This window comes from Dromiciops gliroides, chromosome 4 (assembly GCF_019393635.1).
Source record: "Dromiciops gliroides isolate mDroGli1 chromosome 4, mDroGli1.pri, whole genome shotgun sequence".
NCBI classification, from domain to species: Eukaryota; Metazoa; Chordata; class Mammalia; order Microbiotheria; family Microbiotheriidae; genus Dromiciops; species Dromiciops gliroides.
Genome location: NC_057864.1, coordinates 292,924,495 through 292,946,838, shown reverse-complemented (window position 1 = coordinate 292,946,838; position 22,344 = coordinate 292,924,495). Strand labels below are relative to the sequence as shown.

At 33.9% G+C, this 22,344-nt stretch overlaps 1 protein-coding gene across 1 annotated transcript in view; it reads right to left on the bottom strand.

The window, feature by feature from the left end:
• Positions 1-22,344, bottom strand: part of LOC122752744 (regulating synaptic membrane exocytosis protein 1-like) — a 357,197-nt gene that overhangs the window by 103,638 nt on the left and 231,215 nt on the right.

Sequence of the window (22,344 nt, the reverse complement as noted above, 5' to 3'; positions counted from 1 at the left end):
GACACTTGACACACTTACTACCTGTGTGACCCTGGGCAAGTCATTTAACCCTCATTGCCCTACAAAAAAACAACAACAAAAAATAAGATAGCAGTTCAGAGATGAGAGACATTAGTGTGTGTTGGAAAAGAAAAGAAAAAAGGCTTCATGGAGAGGGAAGGAGCTAAACTTGACCTTGATGAGTAGCTATAATTAAGTTATTTAAAGTGGGGAGGGTATAGTACCATGAACAAAAGCTTGGAGGCACAAATGAGTGGTATGCATATGAGATACAGAAAACACACCAGATTAAATGGAGTAGAAGTCTAAATTGGATTTATATGTGGGGTAAACCCATATTATGAAATTCAGGTAGAGCTGTTTGGGTTAGAAATGGCAAAGGACCACTGTAGGTTATGGAAAGAAGGAGGAGAATGAAGAGCATCATGTTTTGAAAGGTTGATTTAGCAGTGTAAAGAATTAGAAAAGAAGGTATTAGAATTAGGAAGACTCAATAATTTACTACTGCAAAAATCTAGGGTAGTAAGAGATGAGATGAGATGGAGAACAAAGGTCTAATCCAAGAGAAATTCTGAGAGAAGAAATGACAAAATTTGATGGCCAGACATATAGCATGAATGACAAGGAAAACTAAACGATCTTATCTAAGGAAATTGGATAAACCTTAGCACTAACAAAAATGATGTAGGTGGGAAAGTGAAAAAAAAATTGAATGAAAGGATGAGTTGTTTTAGAAATACTGTGATTCTGGGTTGGACATTTGCATAGTGGAGGAATACAAAATTCCAGGGTGTGAGAGGGGGCAACTATTTCGTGCAATGGATAAAGCATTAGACCTGGAGTCAGGAAGATACGAATTCAAATCCAGACACAGACACTTATTAGTTGTATGACCCTGGTTGAGTCCCTTAACATTTGTCTCCCTCAGTTTCTTCATATGTAATTTGGAGATAATAATAACATTTACTTTTCAGGGCTGTTGTGAAGATAAAATGAGATAATACTTGTAAAACACTTTAGCAGTCTTAAAAAGTGCTATAGAAATAATCAATCATCATTGTTATCATCATTATCATTTCCCCTTGGAGCCTAGATAGGAAAAAAATTCAGTGTTTCTAGAAGGAGGCTGATAGAGAGGTGTGCGTGTGCATGTGTGTGTATGTTGGTCATTGTGAGGAAAAAGCAAAATTGAAGGTTTTAGTTCAAGTATGCGAGAACACAAATATGTGCTTGCTCTTCCAAATGCATATATAAATGCATAAAAAACTAAAATAAATAGAATAAAATATGAAATATTTCTAATGTTTGTACTAGGAAAGAAAAGAACACCATTCAAACTCAGAAGACCTTGGTTCAAATTCTGATGCTGCTACTTATTAGTGGAATAACCTTTAACAAGTCATTTAACCTTTTTTAAACAAGTTGAAGGACCCCAGGTTAAGAACCCCTGCTTTGATTTCTTTTTTTTCAGGCCAATGAGTGTTAAGTGACTTGCCCAGGGTCACATAGCTAGTGTTAAGTGTCTGAGGCTGTATTTGAATCCAAAGCCAGTGCTTTATCCACTGCGCCACCTAGCTGTCCCCTATATAGTACTTTATGAATGTTAACTCATTTTATCTTTAAAATAACCCTGTGAGATAGGTACTATTATTATCCTTATTTAACAGATGAGGAAATTGTGGCATAAAGTGCTTAAGTCACTTGCCCAAGTTCCTGCATTATCTAGTGTGTCACTTTGCTACCTCAAGTATATAATAATATACTGTCAGACTTCAGTTTTCTTGCCCTCACCCCACACCCCAACTATGGGTGCTAAAAGCTTTCTCAAATCAAATGTTACATGGATTACATGGTCTTTAAAAGCCCATCTTTTGGCTTGAATCTAATATTCCCGATTCTTTAATAGCAACTAAAATTTACATAGTTTCTTATATGACTTTCTTAATAAACTTGTTATAATGATATAACTTTGAATGTGCCATTTGTGGCTTAAAAATATCAGAACCACATGGGAAGACTGATGTGAACTGGTGCAATGTTGATTAAGCAGAACCAGAAAAATAACATACACAGTTGCTACAACAATGTTAATGGAAAGAACAACATTCAGTTTTCCAAACTCTTTTCCCCCTCTCTTTCATTCTTTGTTATAAAGGATTATTTTCTGGGAGAGGCAGGGAGATAGAGACATTGGAAAATTTTTGTGATGTAATATATATATATATATATATATATATATATATATATATACACACACACACATACATACACACATATATATACACATATACATACACACATATATATACATATATATGTTAATAGAATTTTATTTTAAAATATTTCAAAACCATGGGATTTTGCAGTCAATCTAGTTACTTGAAAGGAGGAAAAAAAAAAAGATGTTCTGGAAATGAGTTAAAGTAGCAAGAATATTCTGGAGTTACTGATTTCAAGAATCCTCCTGCTAGTCCCTCAGTCAAGCCATTTTGCTTCATGAAGGCTAATTTGAATTTAATCTTTTTCTTTTTTTTTTTTTTTTTTGCTTGTAGTGAAAGCAGAGACATTCACTTCTATTTGATATTCATCATTCTCAAGCTTGAACACTAAGGTATTAAAAGACAGGTGATGGTGGCAGCTAGGTGGCGCAGTGGATAAAGCACTGGCCCTGGATTCAGGAGTACCTGAGTTCAAATCCGGCCTCAGACACTTGACACATACTAGCTGTGTGACCCTGGGCAAGTCATGTAACCCCCATTGCCCCACAAAAAAAAAAAAGAAAAAAAAAAGAAAAGACAAGGTGAAAGACTTTCCTCTGGTTTAGTTTTTCTATACTAGGAAGGAGACATTTATTTCACCATGTTTTCAAAGAACAAGAATAAATAGTTCTTATTAAACTTGACAGCAATTCAACTTATATTTCTCACTATAGATGATATGGAATCAACTGGAGAATGTGATGCAATATTTCAACTGAAAGGTGTTTTTTTTCTATAAGTGATTAGCAATCAATTTGAGTCAGTTATAACACTCTTCTGTAGGCTTGAAAAATGTTCTTATATAATAAAAAAGTAGAGAAACAAATGACATTTTACCTTGAGAGTTTATCAGGAGTTATGACAATTACATAAATAGAACTGGAGAGATGCAGGGCATCTTTTCACAGATATATTAATTATAGCAAAAAAAAGTATATGCTTTTTAGCATCAAATACTTAATGCTGTATTTGTAGTGTATGAGAAAGGTTGAATATTTATTTGTCTTTTGGGGGAATTAAAGATGTTAGCTATTTAAATTTTTGGATTAGATTATAAATTATTAATTTAATATGGATCATTATTGGTTAATACTTTTGTCAATACAAAACCATATTATCATAAGGCTCAGAGATAGAAGGGACCTTAGAAATTATCTAATCTACCCTCCTCATCTTACAAAAGAGGAAAATGAGGGCAAATGTGATGAAGCAATTGCCTAAAATTACACAAGTATGAAATATAAACCCAACTGAGATGGGTTAGTATGAACCAGATCTCCAACTCTAAATTCACTGCTTTTATACAGCATTAGGTTGCATAGTGTATGTTCAGTTTTTAAGCTTAATAATTTGTAAGTGAGCCAAAGATGTGTAAATATTATAAACAACTGGAGACATGTAAACATGTGATACTTCAGGGAAAAATGCTAAATACATTTCTATAGTAAATACAGACTTTTTAGATGTTTTAGCTGTAGTAGCATTATATTGAGAATAATGGTAATTTCTCTCTAACCACTCAGAATAGCTTATTTTGGAATTCTACCAAGGCCAGTCTTGATCTGTCTTGGTGATGAATATAAATGAATCTCACTTACTATGTCTAGCTAGCCCCACATTATCCTTCCCATTGAATCCAACCATCTATTCCAGACCTCTTGCCATCTGCCCTACTATCTCAGGCATGATTTCTTCCCCATTCTACTTAAGCTCTAGGAACAATCATCAAATGAATGCTGTCATTGCTTCTGGAAAGGGTGTAAAAGTGAACTGATCTACAGCACTATTCACTATTCCTGTGACTTTCCAGCCCCCCTTTCCTGGTTGCTACCCCATTGCTTCTCCCATTAAAATATAAGCTCTTGAGAGCAGGAGTTAATTATTTTTCTTTTTATAAAGAAAAATTTACTTTTTAATTTATGAAATAAAACAAACATTTCCTAATAATACAAATGATGATTGTACATGGAACTACAAATCTATTATGTACAACTTGCTATTCCTTCTAAATATATAATGAAGTTATCATGTAAATTTCTTTTTTCCCTTTTTTCTTTCCTTCCACTCCACCCTAGAGATAGCTACTATGGCATCTAAATGTATGTGTATGTGTGTGTACACACACACACACACACACACACACACACACACACACACATATATATATATATATATATACACACACATGTATATATAAAATCATTCTATACATACTTCTCTTCATCAGTTCTTTCTCAGGATGCAGATAGCATCTTTATATGTTCTTTGTAATGGTTAAATAGTGTTTTTAAATGCAATCATAAGTATTTCAATGGAATATTTTATTATTAGTGGGACAATGAAGCATACTGCTGTCCTTGTAGTCAGGAAGAAAGGAGTTTAATTTTCCTGACACACATTTCCTGTGTGACTTTGGGCAAGTTACTTAATATCTTTTTTTTTTTTTAAGTGAGGCAATTGGGGTTAAGTGACTTGCCCAGGGTCACACAGCTAGTAAGTGTTATGTGTCTGAGGCCGGATTTGAACTCAGGTATTCCTGACTCCAGGGCTGGCGCTCCATCAACTGCACCACCTAGCTGCCCCTACTTAATTTCTTTTAGCCTGTGTAGCTGTCTTAAGAATATACAATTGGTACAGAGTTCATTGTAAGAATGAAATTACATGTCTGTCTGTCTGTTCAACCCTCCACACACACACACACACACACACACACACACACACACACACACACACACACACACATCTTTCATCCTCTGGTAAAAATAGCTATTTTTGTTGTTTGAGACAAAATTATTAGTCTCTCTACACTTCTATATGTGTTTTGTATTTGTATCTAAAACAGAATCTAGAATACAGGCTGTTCATACGTAAAAAAAAATCCAAATAAAGAGTGAAAAATTCAATTACTCTTTGAAAAGTATGATGCGCATATTTTCAAAAGATCCAAGAATTTATTTCTAAAAGATCTTCAGTGGCTTGTCATTTTCTCTAGAATGAAATCTAAGTCCTTACTTGGGATTTAAAACCCTTCACAATCTGAGTTCCTTTTACCTTTCTAATCTGACTTCATAATATTCCTCTTAATGTACTCTCGGTTCCAGTCAAATTGGCCTGTACACTACACATATCATTCAAATGCATGCATTGCAAGAACTAATCCATCCTCTATTTAGAATGTGTTCACTATTCATAACCTTCATGCAGAACCTTTAGCTTCTTTCAAATATAGCAGCTTCTATATAAGTCCTTTGCTCATTTCCATAGTTCCTAGAAATTTTGAAATTATTTTGTATTTGTATTTACTTTGTATTTAAATTTGCATCTGTTGTAACATGCCAATGGAATCTAAGGTCCTTGATGACAGAAACAATTAATTTTTATCTATTTCCAGCATTTAACACAATCTCTTATAAATAGTTGGCTCTTAATAAATGTTTGTTGAATTAAAATTAATTTTTCAACTGTAGTCGAAGGAAATGCTAAATGAAATATTTAATCTTGATTTAGTAAAATAGCTAAAAGTCTCTTGAATTTAGAAGTATATTTTGAAAGGTCAACATATCCTGCATAACTTCTCTGGTATAGTACTTCCAAGAATGTCAACATAGATACAAAAATTAATATATGAATTTTATGAATGACTAGTGTAGACACTAACAGTGTGATAGCTCAATTTCTAACATGTTTTTCACTTCATAAATTTTTCTAATGCTTCTTATTTTTCCCTGTTAGCAACAAAACGTCTTTAAAAATCTATGGCTTATGAGACTAGAGACTGTACATCTGCCTTTGGAAGAGCGAATTTTCATTCATAACATCCAGCCACATCAAAAGTTTGTTATACAGCTAGGTCTTCATTAGTACAGGTAATGAATCCTATGAAGTGGTCATATGAATTCACATTTGCACTATTTGAAGTTATAATTACTTATGATCATGGATTCAACTCAAGTAGAAACATGCAAATTGAACAATGTGACCACTTTATGGCATTAACTATTGGCACTAATCAGTCTGATTTATATAGCTCAGGAGGCTAACTCATACTAAAAGAGCAGTTCTTTAGCACCACCTCTAATTATTTTTGGTGAGGCAATTGGGGTTAAGTGACTTGCCCAGGGTCACACAGCTAGTAAATGTCAAGAGTCTATGCCCGGATTTGAACTCAGGTCTTCCTGAATCCAGGGCTGGTGCTCTATCCATTGCACCACCTAGCTGCCCCACCACCTCTAATTTTTCTAATTGTCAGGCTATAGTTACAAGACAGACCCTAGTAGAATCATGATTCTAATCTTTCTTAGTCAGTGGGAACACACTAGAGGTAGCCAAGATATGGCTTAAGGAAATAAGAGGACTATGGTCATCCTTCCCTTTTCTACTTGACCCAAGGCTAAATCATATAATTTGGCCAGAGCAAAAGCTTGTAATGCCTTTCTTTTCTCTAGTTCACTAAAGAGGTTGATATAATGGAGGAAAAGAAGCTTAAGAGCTAAGAGGGAATAACATTGACTTCTAAGGATATTAATTTCTGGACAGCATGGGGAACCAGATTTTCTATGTGAATGAAGCTAATAAAGTACTATTATTAGTTACCATATCCTGTGACTATTGAGATTAAGAAACTATCGGCAAGAAATATACAAACAAAGGTGACCATATCCCTACATAAAGTTTGAATCTTAAAGTGGTAGATTATATTATATTTTTATATTAAATTTTGGGTGAAATGACATCCCGTTTGAGATGAAAATTTAGTGAAATTAGTAAAAAGCTTCAGATAAAATTACTTTTCATGTATGTTATTTTGTTATACTTGAATTACTTGGTCTATATAAATACAACATACTCAAAGTATAGTCATAGATGTAGAGATGGGAATTTAAACCTCATCCAGTCTAACACTTTCACTTTATAGATGAGAAAACTGAGGTCCAGAGACTTTCAGTAACTTGATCGATATTACAAAGTACAAGTGTCAAAGTACAGATTTGCAATCAGATTAGGCAACTCAGATTTCCACTACACAGACATTATGTATGTGACTTCCATTGTGTATGTTTGTGTTACCTTAATAAGCAAAGCCTTGAATGTCTTAAAAAGTTAAGTCACATAAATGCAGATAATAATTACATAATAATCTTACCTTTGGGAACTCAGGAATATTTTACAAACTTTGCATACTTATGAATTCTTACCCTGAATTCTTTACACATTCATGAATAACTTTTACAAATATCTAATGGACAGAAGCCAAATGAAAAATCACTTCATAAATTAAAGCCATTTACTTAAAGTATTAGCAAAGTAGTGTTTTGGGTAGAGTAGGGAGTCAGGGGGATCTGTGTTTAAATACTACATTTATTTCTTATGTTAGCCTGAGCAAATTACTTACATTTTCTGGGCCTCATTTTCCCCGTCTGTAAAATTGTGATAATAATAGCTACCTCATATAATGCTGTGAAGATCATAAGAAATAATGTTAAGCAAATCTTTCTGAACTTTAAAGCACTATATTATTGTGAACTATTGTATTTGATATCATTAAAATACATTTATGAGTAATACTTACTTAAATGTTTTCTTTCTTAAAATATTTATTCATTTTACTATGACCTGAAATTTCATTGATATATGTAACATCTAAAAATTATTACATCAAAATTTTCTGTAGATTTATGAATATGCTCAATTTTAGTAGAATAGCATAAGCAAATGAAAGGGGAAACAGTAGGTAATAATGAGAAAATTTATAATTTTGATCGGAACCTGTATGCCCTTTAAGTGTTACAACTTTCTGCCTTTACATTTACTTTGTGCACCAACACAAATATGTATGTATATATAAACTTTTATGTGTACAAGAATGAATGAATAAAAAGTTCTTCTGGAGGTTACATTAGATTTAAGTTCCTTAAACTTCTAATAGAAAAGACAACATATAAAGGAAAGATAGAGATGTAAATGAAGGAGGGATATTTGTGTAGGGGGTTGTTTGGAAATGACAAGGGAATGCTATGGGGGCCTGCTTTTAGGAACATTAAGGTAAGGGATAATATTTCAGAGTTCAGAGTCCTAGGAGTAGAATCAAAGTTCAGAGGGAGGAAGAAGATGATGGCCAGAGTACTTAGCATTGCTTAGAAATGATCAGGAAATGCACATCTTACAGGATACAGGTTATTTCATTTTTCTTTTTATGCCTCCAGCATCTAATATCATGCATGGTGCCTACTAAGAGTTTAATAAATATTTACTGATTCACTGATGGAGTTAATCTAAGTGTTCTCAAAAGTCTCACTAATGAAGGACAAATTTTGACAGGTTCTGTCATGCTGGAAAGGCTTCAAGAATAATGTTTCCCAACACCTTCATCTATGTTCTCTTACTCCAAATCCAATATTCTTTCAAGTATGTCATCATGGTGTATACTGGGACAGGGATACCTATGATGAAGGCAGAATACTAGCTGACCAAGATCCATACAGCATAGATAGAAGAGCTAATGGGGGGCAGCTGGATGGTGCAGTGGATAGAGCACCGGGCCTGGATTCAGGAGGACCTGAGTTCAAATCCGGCCTCAGACACTTAACACTTACCAGTTGTGTGACTCTGGGCAAGTCACTTAACCCCAGTTGCCTCACAAAATTAAAAAAAAAAAAAAAGAGCTAATGGAATCAAGAGTCATAGGTTTGAATCTTGGCATATTTTGGTCACTTAAAAATATTTGTTGAATTGGATTGAATGAAAAAAAGACTTAGAGATGGTAATAAATGTTGTTTGCTCAAGGCACAGGTGAGAGACCAGCCTAATTAATACCGCATAGTATAGTAGAAAGAGCACTTATTTAGAGAAATACCAACTGGACTTATGGTGACCTTTGGCACTTACAACTGTGTTACCTAGGCCAAATCACTTATCCTTTATACATGTCAGTTTCCTCAAGTGAGAATTGGAGATAATATACCTTACTTATATATAATATAATATAATATAATATATATATATATATATATAATACAACTTACTTCACAGAGCTATGATGAGGACTAAATATGACATGTCCAAAAAAAATGGAAAAGTGTAGTACAATGAAAATTATTATCACTATTTACATGTATACTGCATACAATATACACGTCAACAACTCTTCTTAAAACATAAATGAATGCAACATGAAACAGTAGAATCTATTAACCCTCTTTTTTCTTTTACCTACACATTTCTGAAATACCCAGAAGTTTCTATATATTCTATTACTCACCACAAAAAAATCCTTTAAAAAATCTTGATCCCTCCCTTCATTTTTCTAATATTTGACTATCCAAGTCTCTTCTATGGGTTTACAAAAATGTAGGGGAAAAGACATTTTATAGCTCAGAAAAAAATAACTAAGTTTAACTAAAATGCATTTTAATAGGATTCATCATGGTGAGTTTGCACTGTAGCTGGAAATGTTTTCAGTTTATCAGGCTGAATCAGTAGCATGTTTATGAGATGGAAGCCAAGTAGAGTCATTTTTGAAAGAACTAGCAGATGCATTTACATGTAGAGATCATTGTGGTTTCAAAATGAGTAAATAACACAGATTCTAGGTTTAGAGGATATAGAGGCTGGGGGCAGCTAGGTGGCTCAGTGGATAAAGCACCGGCCCTGGATCCAGGAGGACCCGAGTTCAAATCCAGCCTCAGACATTTGACACTTACTAGCTGTGTGACCCTGGGCAAGTCACTTAACCCTTATTGCCCTGCCAATAAAAAAACAAACAAACAAGAAAACAACAAAAACAACAACAAGATATAGAGGCTAATTGGGAGGAAAACCAGCATTTGGGGAAAATGGCAAACAGATCCAGGTCAAAAGATTACAAATTCGTGTGCTTCTGAATGAATATGGACTTACTGAGCTGCCTTACTAAAACAATTTTCTAGATTCTCTCAGAAAATTAGAATGCTGCTGGTTCAACAGCCTTATGCTCTTTGGATCTTGTCATCTGGAACAAACTTCCTGCCTCTCTCTACCTCATCAATCCTTTTCTTTACTGCCTATAGTGTCTAATTTCTTACTTCCTCCATAGTCAATTGGATTTTAGTCTGATATAGGTTATTTAACTTAGATAAATTCTTGGAAAATCAAGTGACATTGTACATTTGTAATGTATTCTGTTTCAAAATCAAGCAAACTTTCAGTTAAATGGCCTTTTTGAGCTTCTATGTATTTTTTTTCTAGCCAATCTAAATTCTGATTGGTATTTCTTCAATAAGTGGCTATAAAAGTTTGGCTGATTTTGTAACAAACATACCAGAATTAAAATCCAAATAAGTTTTATCCATTAAAAGTTGTCTCCACAGTAGGCAACATACTTATACCAACAAGATTTTCATTGCTCAAAATATTTTTGAATTTCTCTTTTGGAATAGTCTTTAGATCCTGAAGTACATTCATTTACATACATACACGCACACACATACACACGTAAGTGCATACATATATACATACACAGAGTTTTAGCAACTAGATGGCTCCATGAATAGAGCACCGTGCCTGAAGTCAGGAAGACCTGAGTTCAAATATGGCCTTAGACGTTTACTAAATGTGTGACCCTTGGCAAGTCACTTAACCTCTTTTTGCCTTAATCCACTAGAGAAGCAAATGGCAAACTATTTTAGTATCTTTACAAAGAAAATCCATGCATTCTACAGTCCATGAGATCACAAAGGGTCATACAAGATTGAACGACTGAACAACAACATATAGCAACAAAAAACAAGGTCCTTTGTAGATGCATTTGATTTTAAAAAAGGAACAGCAAAATTCATTTGGCATGTGTCTATAATACAAGATGGGTAATTAAGCAAGGTGGTTTATTGGAAATAGATTTGAAGCCAAAATAATTTTAACATCTATATCTGTGAATGCCTATGTGACTTTATAAAAGCCATGTCACCACCCTGGGCTTCATTTTTCTTGTTTTTCTTGTTTGTAAAATTAGGAAGTTGAGCCATATGATTTTTAGGGTGCCTTAAAGTTCTAAATCTTTATGTGGATATCATTATTATACTTATTATAAAAATCACTAGAATCTAAATATAGCTACCTTCAGAATTGAGTAGACTTTTAATTGCAACCTGTACATTATTTAGAAAGAACTAATGAAAAAAGGGGGAAAAGGATTTTTTCTATTTTAATAAATGACATAGGACGTAATTATTTTAATGGAATCCAATAAGGTGTGTAGTTATTTTCCTAATAAAACATAAATTGCCAGTGGATATTAATAACAACATTCAGGTAATATTTATGGTCACCACACAGACACAGACACAGACACAGACACAGACACAGACACACACACACACACACACACACACACACACACACACATTGTAGTAAGTACCTGTGCATGTTAGGGGTAAACTAAAACAGAAGAAAGCATCCCTACCTTCAGATGTAAACATTTTTATTTATCTGTTCAATTATGAAAACTATAATCACAAATTAAAGATACATTCTTCTGCCCAGAGACTGCTGTCTGGGCGCTTATCCTATCTAAACTAAAGAAAAGAGGATCACTAGATCTACATGAGATAGTCTTACTTTACTTGGGGGGCATAGGTTGGAGTTCCATTTATGCTTTTATTTAGAGCTGACCAGAGAGTAGATGTTCAATAAATATTTTATTTATTGGTACATGATTAAAACACTGAAACTGAAAAATTTGTTTAAGTATGCCCAAGTACAATTTCTTTTGGAATAAGCATAAGATAATGTTTTCCTATTACTTAAAAGTTTAGGCTTTTAAAAATAAGTCCACATAAGCATGCTTAGTGGAGAATAAATGGAAGAAGGCAGGCTTTAAAAAGTACCAACATAATTTGTAATGGAAAATTGCAGTTTATCAAAGAATCTCCTGAAGATATGGAGAAGTATGGAAGTGTGTGTACATGTGCATGCATCGTGTTCTTAAATATGAATTTTATTATTATTATGTTTTAAAATAGCAAGCACTGTGAGCTGCAGTGTGTCAACAGTACAGGCTCCTGATGTTGTCAACTTGGAAAAGAAACACATTCCTTTTAGTAATCACAGATCATTCATCATGCCATGTTAGAGAGAAGATATAAACAAGTAGGCCTTTGCTTTTGATCTTAAACCAAAACTGTACCTTGAAGTGGTTGAGCTAAGACACACTAAGGTCTGTTTTAGTCCCTAAACTCTACTGGAGAAAAAAAAATGCTTAATAAGCATTGTCAACTGGCAGGCCATTGTAGAAAGGGGACCAGAAACTAAGCTATCTTTCCTCCTGGCACTGAGAGAGTTATGGTTACATAAAAACACGATGACATTTACTACAGTTCTTCCAATTCCCCCTACACAAAAAGACCTCAAGCAATTAATTATAGAAATTATCTGTCTAATCCTAGTACATTCTGATCTTTAAAAGTAGCTAAGAGAATTCATAGCTTTATTATTTCATCAGAATTACAGCACCAAAAGTTGTGAGTGGTTTTTGCTTCGGATTTAAAAGATCTTTGTGATTAGTTGGTAGCAAAGTGGACCTATTTCAACATTCCCAAACATACCTTTGCTAATACACTTAGCCTTTCCCAGATCTTCACCTGCTGAAAGGCTACTTATCAACTGTTAAATCCTCAGTGACTCCTTATAACCTCAGCTGGATGTGATTCCTCTCTCTTCTGACCTCCTCTACTATGTTGTTTCTATTTTGTTTGCCCTGAGAGGGACTTTAGAAACCATTTAGTCCAATGAATTAATTTTATGGAACTAAGGTCTAAATATGTTAAATGATTTGGTTAAAGTCATCTAACTAGCTACAGGGAGACAGTGGGTAAGAATATAACAGATTTTTACTCCATGACCTGAAAACTAAATCGATGGTCATTAATTTGGGGGATGGTTGAACAAATTACAGTACATGAAAGCAATGAAGTAATATTGTTACATAAAAAATAAAAGAGGATGTTTTCATCATTCATATCACATCCCCTCACAGAGGGTGACTCCCAAGATGCACTTGTCTCATCTCATCTCGTCTCATCTCATCTCATCTTCTCTCCACTCCTCTCCCTTCTTCTCTTTATATTTTTCTTTTTGTGACAATTCTTATTGTCAGGTCCCATGCGCTAATTTACATTTTTGTGCAGATGACTCTCAAATTTGTATATCCAGCCCTAGACTTATTCCTGAACTTTAGTCTTATATTAGCAACTTTCTATTGGACATTTCAAGTTGGGTGTCTTGCAGATATCTCAAGCTCAACATGTTATTCATATGTATATATGTATGTATGTACATACACACCCATATATATATATATATACACAATAGCACACATATATACAATAACATATATGTGTGTGTATACTTTGCCAAATCTTGTCATTTCATTTTTCTTTCCAAAGCCCATCTTTCATGTATCATCTTTCTTATTACTCCAGTTCAGGTCTTTATTATCTCTGATCTGGATTATTACAATAACTTCCTAATTGCTATTTCTGCCTGATCTCTCCCCATGCCAATCATCCTCTACAAAGGTGTCCAAATAAATTTCATAAAGTGTAGGTTTGGCATTGTCATATCTCTATTCAATATACCAATGCCAGTGGCTTCCTGCTACTTGTAGGATCAAATAGAAACTCCTCTGTTTGTCATTTAAAGCTCTTTACAATCTGATCCTCTCCTACCTTTCAAGTCTTAGTATACATTATTCCCTTCAAAATCCATTATAGTCCAGTCATACTATTCTTGCTGTTTTTGACACACAATTCTCCATTTCCCATCTTCATACCTTTTCACTAGTTGTCCCCTATGCCTGGGATGCAATACCTCTTCATTTCCGCCCAGGAAATCCATGAATTCCTTCAAGATTCTGTTCAAATAGCAAAATTCACATGTGGAAGGATTTTTCTGGTTCCCCCATGGGGCAGTGCTAGAGCCCCACCCTTCTTCCTCCTCAGAGTTACCCTGTGTTGGATTTATAAACATTTTGTTTATGCCTATCTGTACATGTGCATGTTGCCCCCTTCTTTTGAATGTAAACCCCTGGCAGGTTTTTTTTTCTTTGTAATTCCAGTACCTAGCACAGTATCTGGCACAAGATAAGAACTTAGTAAGTGCTTGTTGATTGGTTGATGTTAAAAGTCAATGCAGGAAAGAAGCCATAGGAAATATCAGTAATGAATGAAACACCACATATGATTTTGAAATGTCAAACTGAATATTCTGCCTACATTTCTTTGAAACTAGTCATTAGGAATTCCTCCATGGCAATTATAACTGATAATTTCTGGTGTAACTTGTTTCTAAGCTAACTACTTTCATTTAGGTTTCATATATGATAATCTGAGTCCTTAAAACTGTGATGCTAAGTTTGTTTGTTTTAGTGAGGCAATTGGGCTTAAGTGACTTGCCCAGGGTCACTCAGCTAGTAAGTGTTAAGTGTCTGAAGCCAGATTTGAACTCAGGTACTCCTGACTCTAGTGCCAGTGCTCTATCCACTGTACCCCCAGCTGCCCCGATGCTAAGTTAAAAGATCCTTATTCCATTATTGAATCCCTTACTTCTCAGCTATTTCTTTACTGAGGCAGCTAGGTGGCAGAGTGGATAGAGTGTAGGGCCTGAAGTCAGGAAGATTCATCTTCATGAGTTCAAAACCTGGCCTCAGACATTTACTAGCTGTGTGACCCTGGGCAATTCACTTAACCTTGTTTGTTTCAGTTCCTCATCTCTAAAATGATCTAGAAAAGGAAATGACAAAGCACAATAGTATATTTGCTAAAAAAACCCAAATGGGGTCACAAAGAGTTAGACAGGACTGAAATGACTGAACAATAATTATTTCTTTTTCTTTTTGCAGGGCAATGAGGGTTAATTGACTTGCCCAGGGTCACACAACTAGTAAGTGTCAAGTGTCTGATGTCAGATTTCAACTTGGGTCCTCCTGAATCCAGGGCCAGTGCTTTTTATCCACTGTGCCACTTAGCTGTCTCCACAACAAACATTTCTTAACTAGAAATACCCACATGAAAGGTTTTAAATAGAAAGAAGACTAAAAGAAGAATGCATTAGCCATTCCAACTTGTATTAGAGTGGATCATGTCATTTCTGTACTGGTGAACTTGCATGATTTGTCTAAGAAATGCTACTAATGTTGCAATAGAGTTTGGCAGTTAGCAAGGTTCTTGTGTATTATTCCATTCTTAAAGAGAGGTTCTGGACCTATGATTTCATTATTAAAGTTTGGGACTTTCTCTTCAACTTATAGTCTTAGAGAGTTGCCTAGAACATTGATAGGGTAAGTGACTTGTCCAGAGCCAAATAGCTAATATGTGTCAGAGGAAGGATTAGAATAAAAATCTTCCTGGTTCTGGCTCTGAAGTCAACTCTCCATAAACTTTACTCCACTGCCTCTGTTCTGAAATGGAGGCACTAACTTAACTACATGTTATTTGTTACTGTATAATCATTATAAAGGATTTATCATGCTTTTGTCACAATAGTACTAACTAGGGAATTAGGTGGTACACTTGTCAGAGTGCTGCACCTTATGTCAGGAAGATCTGAACTCAAATCAATCCTCAGACACTATGTGTGTGATCCTTTCTCAGCCTCATTTTCCTCATCTGTAAAGTGGGGATAATAATAGTACCTACCTCCCAGGGTTGTTGTGAGCATCAAATGATACAATATTCATAAAGCTCTTTGAAAATATAAAGTTGCCATACACATTCTAGTTGTTGTTGTTGTTGTTGTTGTTGTTGTTGTTATTATTATTGGGATACTTTCCTTCATATTTAAGGACAAGGGGCAATTTCTTGTTAACTTTTCCTTCCAATTATCTTATGATTATTTTTGAATCCCTATGAATTCTCCATTTCATGTTTATTAAGGGAAATATCTTAAAAATCATTAGCACCATCAAAAGTAACTAGTATGAAGCTAAAAGAAATATTTCAGGGTGGAAGAGTGCAATGAAGTTGATGGATAGGAAACCACATCTTCTGTGCTTATACTTACATGATATATTTTTTTTAATTATGAGTCAATATCAGACTCATGAGAAACTTGTTCAGAAAAAAATACATTCATAAAAATCAACTAGAAGGTGATCACTACATGGGACAGAAGTAAAAGGAGTCCCTTCTCATTGCAAAGGACAATACATTCAGAGAAACTATAAGTTAAAATGGCTATAAACCTCTAAAATACAAAAATTAAGCAGCTGAAAGGAGTGGAAACACAAAAGATGGAGCTAACCTTTACCTCAAATTGTCAGCAAAGGAATGTTTTCTTTTCAGGTATTTAAAATTCAATTTCTTTTTATTATGCCCTGACTCATTCTCTTTCTAATCCTGTACTTCCCATGTTCTTTTTCCTTCCTTTTTTTAAAAACATTTTTGCAGATTTCTAAGGACTTTGACCTTTCCCAAGTCATAATATGTTGGCATGAAAAATGCAATGCAGACAATTGTTCATTCTAGGTTTTTTGTTTTCATATACTAAGGTTATATATAACTTGATATGTCTTTGAATATCAGTAATCATGACTAGTAAGTATATATAAAAAGTACACTTATTTATTTTTAATTCCAGACTAGAATATCTCATATTCTATGTAATAGATAAAGAATGACCATAAGAATGTCTTATCCTAAGCTCTCACTTTACTAATCTGGAGGAAAGATGAAAAAATGTATTATATATTGATAGATTAAGCATTAAATACATAATTGGGAAAGATGATTGGTCAAGTTTTTAACTTCACAACGTTCTTCATTTTGTTAACAGAACACAGGTTATATTTTAAACTACAGTTCTCTGAACTTTAGTGTCCTTAACAAAGTAAGAGGGAGGTGGTTGGCTGGCTGGCTGACTGGTATATAATTTGGCTTCCTTATTAACACTAGTGTCATTAAATGGAACTTTTATTTATTTTTTATTTTTTTTGCAGGGCAATGGGGGTTAAGTGACTTGCCCAGGGTCACACAGCTAGTAAGTGTCAAGTGTCTGAGGCCGGATTTGAACTCAGGAACTCCTGAATCCAGGGCCGGTGCTTTATCCATTGCACCACCTAGCTGCCCTAAATGGAATTTTAATGAAAAATAATTGTTATTTACACAATAGTAAAGATTTTTTAAATGTCCCAAATGTCCTAGAGTCTGAAATCCAAATCTTGCTACCTCTAAAACAAAAATGAAAAGCATTAAATTTTCGATTCATATAAAGAAGAAAAAATTGATGGCATGATGGAGATGGTTATGACCTAGATCATTTTTGTTTGATTTTGTTTTAAGCTACATAGACTCAAAAAATCATAGATGTAGAACTTAAAGGGACATTAGAGGTCACATAGTCCAATCCTGTTATTTTATAGATCTGAAAACAGAGACTCAGAGAGATCCAGTGACTTGCCAAAGGTCAAACAAGTATAAGTGCAGAAGAATTTTGAGATTCGTACCTATGCCTTCTAATTCCAAGTCCTGTCCTTTCCCTCACAAGAGGCTAGTTCTCGCCATGTATTTGCAATATTGTGGGATGATCCAAATCAGTGGTTCTCTTGCCCAAACCAGTAAATAAGAGTCAAGAATATCAACTTTATTCTATAATAGTTTATATAAAAATTAACTTCTCGAATAAACCCCTTTTGGTTATACAAATCTATCAAATTTCAGTAAGACTATATAGCAGGATCCATCAAAGAAATCCCTGATTTTCTAAACTGTAGCTTGAAATCAAACTGTGTATACCATTTGATATAGCAATACCAATACTGGGTCTGTATCTCAAAGGAATTTAAAAAAATGAAAAGGACTTATGGGAACAAAAATATTTATAGTCGTTATTTTTGTGATGGAAAAAAATTGGAAAACGAGGGGACACCCATCTATTGGGGAATGGTTGAAAAAGTTGTGGTATATGATTGCAATGGAATATAATTGTGCTATAAAAAAATGGCAAGTGGGCTGATTTCAGAAAAACCTGAGTATACAAGAACTGATACAAAGTGAAACAAGCAGAATCAGGAGAACCTTGTACACAGTAACAACAGTATTGTATGATGATCGACTGTGAATGACAGTTCTTCGCAGCAATACAATTATCCAAGACAATTTCAAAGGACTCATGAAAAATGGTAACCACCTCCAGATAAAGAACTGATGGAATCTGAATGGAGATTTAAGCATACTATTTTTTCACTTTATTTTTTATGGGTTTTTTTAATCTCTGTTTTCTTTCACAACATGATTAATAATGGAACTTTGTTTTGCATCATAGCACATGTATAAACTATATCAAATTGATAACTTGTCTTAGGGAAGGGGAGGTAAAGAGAGGGAGAAAATTTGAAATGCAAAATTAAAAAAAAAGAATATTAAAAATAGTCTTTACATGCAATTAGGAAAAATAAAATATTATTTAAAAAATAAACTGAAGCTTGACAAGAGTTGTGGTGTTATCACCATACTCCCTCCATTAATGAAGATTAGAACCTTTCCATCCCACAGTAGACTTTTTCTATGATTGAAAACAAACAAACAAATCTTATCCACTTACTGGTGGTCAAAATCCTGGTAACAGTTCTTGGGGGGAGGCTTCTCTGACCACACATGAACTGTTCCATAGATCAGAGCTTCTTAAACTTTTTTTTACTCATAACCCCTTTTTGCCCAAGAAATTGTTATGTGACCCTGAGTTTGTAGGTATACAAAATAGGCATATTTTACTTTTATTGTTGCCAGTTTTTTTGTGACTCCCACATTCAGTTATGTGATCCCATATAGGGTTGCAACCTACAGTTTAAGAAGCCAAACCCTAGAGAAAAAACACACCATTTGTTGCTAACCCATAATCTGTTCTCTTAAATTTAAACCAAGTTTTAGGGAAGAAAAATGCAGTAAAAAGATTAATGATGCTTCCAACATAAATATAATTGTAGCTCTGATCAAAAAGAGGTTAACACATGTTAATATGAATATGTGGATCACCTGGATTTTATGGAGGTACCTTCTTATCCAAAAGTATTTTTTAATGAAACCTTGGGTTAATAGGATTAATTGGAAGCGAAATGTGCTTCAACTGAATTCCAAAACTGAACCCAGATAACTAGCAGATGAAAGATCCTACCTATTGACTTTTCCCTTAGGATAGTAAGTCCCTATCTTATGGTGACATCTGGCCATCCTCATCCTTACCAAACCCTTTTTTGGAATCCTGTAATTTTATCATGATGCTCCAATTACATCCATTCTTGGTATAGTATTTGCTTTTGGGTTGATCTGTAGCTGACAACACCCTGTAAGCCATGGGCAAAGACACCTTAAAAACCCTTAGAAGGAGATGGTCTCTGAGCTCTCCTCTTAGGAGGGGAGTCTCCGCATGATCATGTTATATATTTCTTCTTGAGAGAAAATATTAAATTGATATTGTGTTTTTCCTATCCATTCTCTGGTCTGGTTTCTGTGAGGTACCTACTTCTGGTAAGAGAGGCAGAAATAGCCTTCTCTAATCTGGGTGAACAAATTGTAGGAGATATTATTTATGTCTCTGACCTGTTTATTATCTTGTAGGAGGATGGGTATGAAAACTATATTTAATATTTAACACACCTGAACTGGTGGATCTAAGCAGTCTATGAAGAGAAAAAAATAATTTTTTACTGGTATACATTTGTTCATACACTACCAAGCAATCAATGAATTTTTACTATATTCTATACTTTGCTTAAAAATATGATGTAGAAAATGATATGATATTAAATATAGCTATCAAACTGCTATATATAAGTATATATATAAGTAAGAATCTAACTTCAGTACTTACCTGTCATATATGGATAAAATATATTAAGATATTAATTGTAGCTATTATACAAGTAAAAGCATTAGTAAAAATCTAACTTTAATACTTATGAATTAAAATTTATATTTAAATTTTAAAGTTTTTTTCATAATTGAATGAGGAAAACCCTCACTATAGGAAAGTGAGGATAAAATCATAAGATCCCCTATTACTTACAGTAAACTGTTATCTAAACAAAATTTCAGGTTTGTTTTGAATTCATTGTAGTTAGCACTTGGCAAATCTTTGCCAAGGGAACAGTTTTCCATCTAATCAGCCACAATTATAAAATACATAACAATATTTACCCTATATACCACGGGGTTGTTGTGCAATTATTTTATAAACTTTAAATGCTAGATTTACATAAATTATTATACATAATAATTACCTTGAGAATGAATGCTTTTATTTTTATTCCTAAAAGCTAATTCATAGAAAGCATTTAATAAATCTTTGCTGGACTGGACTAGTGTGAATGCTAAGTATTTTGTTGGCTTATAAATATTGCTCTCATACATTATCTTCCAAGAGAATAACCTACAATATTACTGGAATCCCTTTTTTAATATCAAAATATATCAATTTATTCAAGACACTGAATATGACCTGTTGATTCTCTCTTTGAAACAAATAAGTTAAGACACGCAAGGTGATTTCTTTTAAGTGTGTGGGTGAGGAGGGGCTATCAGGGGAACAAAACAAATTGATGTTGACTTAACTGAACCTGGAAATGATGACAGAGAAGGAATCCCCTTTTTTAAGTCTGAAAGAAATAGCTTGTTGGCCAACAACCTATATGTTCTACAATAATGTGAAGATCTCTTTTGGAGATAAGAGAAATTACAGTCAAAATAAGCACATCATTAGGGAAGTTGTCAAAGGAAAAACATTGCTGAGTAAGCTGAATAATTAGCTCACATTTATATAGTACTTTGTGATTTTTGAACAGCTCTCCTTAAAGCCACTCTGGAAGGCAGGATCATAGATATAAAATTCGAAGGGACCTTAGAGATCACTAAGTCGAGCTCTTTCATTTTACAGATAAGGAAAATGAAGCACAGAGACCTTCAGTGACCTGCTTATAATCATATAGATAGGAGACAGAAAAGCTAAGATTTGCAAACAGGTGCTCTGTCTTGAAATTTAATACACTTGATCCTTACCTGGAGACTTGGAAAAGGTCAAGAATGAAACTACTTCATAAATTATTTTATAAATTCTTTCAGATCACAATTGTTCATTTCCTATTGGTTATTTTATCTCTAGAGTTTAACAGTCAATTGAACACACTAAGTACATAATAAATATTTGCAGATAATATGTGACTGTACTATTATCATTCAATTTTAGCCTGACATGTATTTTGTCCTAGTGCTTAAGCTTGAAAAGCCTTTCTTTATCCCCATCTCCCACAAAGGGAAATTGAGCAGTAATGATAATGAAAAGGCAATGGTTTTTCGATATGCTATTCATTGGTGAATTCATAAAATGAAATTGCCAAATCTACAGGACTGTTCTCTAGTGAGTTGTGGCATTTTGGTGCAAAGAAGAAATGTCATTGTTATATCATTGTGTCCCAAGTTCCTCATTCTTCTCTCCCAGTTTTTGACCATGAGGTTTTGGTGATAGTAATTAATAGTAACTAGGACATGAACTTAGATTTTCTTAACTCCAAGACTGTCCCTTCTATCCATTAAAACATTCTGCTCTATCCCAAAAGAGATTTTTTTAAAAAGTTGAATTCTAAATTGGGCTGATGCCCATAAATTGGGGAATGGAAGAACAAATTGTGGGATGAGATTAGGATGGAACACTATTATGCTATAAGAAATGATGAGCAGGAGACTATCAGAAGGACTTATGAAAAATCCAATCCATCTACAGAGAAAGAACTGATGGTATCTGAATACAGATTGAAATACAATTTTTCTGTTCGTTCCTTTTTCTAAAGTTTTTTTGTCTGTTTTCTTTCATAACCTAACTAGTGTGGAAATGTCTTGCATGACTGCACATGTATAACTTATATTGAATTTCTTGAGTTCTTAAGGGGGGAGGGTGGGGGAGGAAGAGAATTTGGAACACAAAGTTTTAAAAAATCAATGTGAAAATTTGTTTATACATGTAATTTGGGGAAAGTTCTAAATAAATAAATTAATTAACCAATTAAAACATTTTGCTCACTTTTAGATAGGCAAAATGTAGTCAAACTGTTCTGTCACCATCAAATAAA